The 3,627-nt window shown below is 35.0% G+C and overlaps 1 long non-coding RNA gene across 1 annotated transcript; it reads left to right on the top strand.

Moving 5' to 3' along the window:
* The first annotated feature begins 483 nt into the window (after nucleotides 1-483).
* On the top strand, nucleotides 484-2,493 carry LOC148199488 (uncharacterized). Its single transcript, XR_015785513.1, has 2 exons — nucleotides 484-2,092; nucleotides 2,176-2,493. It is a non-coding gene; the product is annotated as an uncharacterized LOC148199488 (long non-coding RNA).
* The last annotated feature ends 1,134 nt before the right edge of the window (nucleotides 2,494-3,627 follow it).

Below are 3,627 nucleotides of genomic sequence, written 5' to 3'. Positions count from 1 at the left end.
TATTTATTTTGAATGAAATAATTGTAATTATTTAAAATTTTCAGTTTTAATTATTTTAAATTTTTTGTTTTATTTATTTCAAATTTTCTGTTATAATTATTTTAAATATTCTGTTATAATAATTTAAAATTTTGTGTTTTAATTTTTTTAAATGTTTATAATTATTTTAAACTTTCTATTTTAATTTTTAATTTATACTTATTTGATTTTTATTTTAATAAAATTGTTATATTTGAATTAATTTTTTTTATATAAAGATTTGAATGAATTATATTTATTTTGAATGAAACATTGTATATATGTAATAATTATTTTGAATTTTTTTAATTTTATAGAATGTATAGTTTTTTATTTGTGATTAATATATATTTAATAATTATTGTTTTGATGATTTAATATATTTTACCAGTGTAATATTTTTTTAGTTATTATGATTTTTTTAATAATTTTTTATGTGAAATTTAGAATAGATATGGCTCGTATTGGAGGAGGTTCATCTTCACATCGCAGAGAGAGATCCTCAAGGGAAGAGGTGGAGACATGCTGCTTCTGCTCGCAGAAGATGTGGAGCAGTTGAGTTTGATGTTCATGTTGAGGATGCAGTTGATGATCATGCATTTGAGAAGCATGATATTGAGCAGGAGGAGGATCATGAAGATGTTGGTGAAGGTGGATTTCCTGGAGGTCCATTAGACACTTCAGTATTGATACATTACATTTACCATGTTGCTTATGCGATATAGCAGGGTCGAGTAAGTGCAAAACTTTAATTTTAATGATTATTGTGTAGTTGAAATAATTTTATATTATATATTATTGTTTAGGAACGAGTGGAGATCAAGTTAATCTCCCATAGGAAGAAGTTAAACAGATTAGGATCCTGCCACGAGGGCATTAGAGACATAGTTAATAGTTCTGGTCTGATGTCTCTGGTGAGCTTCTCCTATGACTATGTCAATAGGGGTCTACTGCTGGCATTTATAGAGAGATTTCATTTTGAGATCAGTAGTTTCCATCTCCCCGTGGGTGAGATGACCGTGAGTTTAGATTATGTGTCATTGTTGCTGCACCTCCTAGTTTTAGGCTAGTTATGTCATCTAGAGGAAGTAGATTTTGAAGAAAGTAGACGCGTCATTGTGGAGCTTTTAGGCGTGGATGGTGGGAGAGTTGGTGTTGAGTTACATGCAGCGCACAGTGCAAAAGTCAGATTGAGTTGGCTTCGAGAAATCTACGCTAGCATTGTGAGCATTAGTAGTGGGAGTACGCTGCCCGGGCATACTGCCACATCCATTCGCGTGTGTTATCTTTTTCTCTTTAGAGACGTACACGCATGTGGCCGATATGTCTGGGGCATTGCTGCACTAGCATATATGTATGAGCAGCTAGAAGATGCCAGCTTGGCTTCGACCAGACAGATGACAGGTTATTTGACTCTCTTACAGGAAGAAATTTAGTTTATAATTTGATTTGGTTGAATTTTTTTGCTGTGGATTATGAAATAATTTGTAATTTTTTGTTTTGTAGAGTTGGAAATATGAGCACTTCCCTACATTGGGAAGAAGGCGTTTGGTGTCTTCGTACATGGAAGACAGATCACGTGCTGCAAAGTGGGAGTCACCGAGGCAGGGTTCCACCCTCTTAGAGGTCAGGGTACACTTGGATGTGTTGACATATGATTCAGTCATTTGGTACCATTATGAGTCACATCGGGAGACTTGTCCTTTTTACGACGTTTGTATGTTCTCGGGATGGATCTGGTTTGGTGATACGTTGTGCCGACATTTGCTTGAGCGTGTTTTGAGGCAGTTTGGATTTCAGCAGTCCATCCCTCGAGACCCACCCATTGTTGCAGATGCGGACATACTAACGACCAATGATGTCTGATTGCACTATCGTGATCATGTTGTTAGGGGTGTGTCCGTCGGAAAATTCCCATCTGATTGTGTTGATGGTTACCTTCCTTGGTTTAGGACGATATCTCATCCTTTCATTATTCCTACTGTCGATGACGACCGATCGAGTCTTGCTCCTAGACTCCGACGTGACATTCTTGATGAAGTGTCGCAACGTCGTAGATCGGCTTCACAATCTGGTTTGTATGTTTACCTACATTGTTTATGTTATATAATTTTGTTGTGATTGTTTATATAATTGTGTGTCATCGTTATAATGCAGGGTATAGTGAGGACATTTGCCAGAAGGTTACAGCAAATGCTCTCTTGTAGGGAAATTCTTAGACGCTAGGATACACTCATGCACGGGAGCTACTGGATTTAGTTGAAGCAATCGTTGAAGAGTATTCACCGACCAGGATAGCTGCCAGGAATGTTCATGATAGGCATGTTTGTTGAAGACGATCTACTTCAAATTGAATTAGCTTTTATACTTTTATTGTATCCCATTAAATAATTATTTTGGACTCATTTTTTATGTTATTTTTTCCTATAAAATAACATTAAATTTTATATATGACTGATATTTAATGTTTCTTTACATTACATTTTTGAACTAAAACAACATTACATCATGAATCTACTAAGTCAATATAGGAGGTAATAACACCCATCAACTCTAAAAATGCTTGCATCCTATTTATATACGAATATGACCACATTCGCGCCTCTGGATAACAATGTCTTGAGCATATCACATCTATCATAGGCAAAGGACAACCATCTTCTAGTTCAACCTATCAATTCCCTATTAGTAAAAAATCTTATTTTCAAATTAAACATAATAATAATAACATTACCTGTACGAAATGATTGTCGTTAACGTATCCTATACATACTAAGTAATGTTGTCTTACATCAGAAGGGGGTCTGGTACGTAGTGGGAATATCGTATAGTTCTGACTATATGAAAGACAGACTAGGATGACGTTATAACGATTAACAATTGCATACCCAATGTCTAGTATAGTCATCTACTTGGTTGCATTAGCCTATAAGGAATAAAACAAATTGTTATGATAAAACTAATTGTTATGATAAAACTAATAAAACAAATAATAAATACATTGTCAAGTATAGGAACGCGTACTACTGACTGTGGGTCCACCATCAAAGACCTCCTTAGCTCTTCTAGTCGATCATAGTCTCCCACTAGTGTCGCATATTCATCACGCCACTGACTCAGTTCTTTATAAAGATCATTTCGTATAATGGGCCAAGAATCTTCCTCGAGTCCCAATGACGCAACAATGCATCTATAGCCATAGTGACCATCAGCAACGAGATCAACAACATTGAGAATGTATGGTTGACAAATAGGATGAAATTGGTTTATCATAGGTACTCTCCTTTGTTTCATAGGTTTATCCTTAAGTTGAAATTTGTTTTTCGCAAACGAAGATTCAATTGTTGATTGAAATGTGTCTACATGCTCAAAATATGAGAGATCACGCTTTGTAGACCTCTCTGTTCTCTGAAGTTTTTTCTTTTGTGCATCCTTCATCTTAACTTTATGCAATGGAGGTATCATAGATGTCATTGGAGGACAAACAATGTCAAGTAACTTTTGTTTAATCGTCACTTTACCTCCAATCTCAACCTCCTTAAATTTTTCTTCAACCATAGCAAGCTCACGTTGTATGGATAACTCTGGTTGTGATTCATTTGATACAAT

This window comes from Vigna umbellata, chromosome 4 (genome assembly GCF_029865625.1).
Source record: "Vigna umbellata cultivar VRB3 chromosome 4, Vumbellata_1.0, whole genome shotgun sequence".
Classification (NCBI taxonomy): domain Eukaryota; kingdom Viridiplantae; phylum Streptophyta; class Magnoliopsida; order Fabales; family Fabaceae; genus Vigna; species Vigna umbellata.
This window is presented reverse-complemented; position numbering and strand designations above follow the sequence as displayed.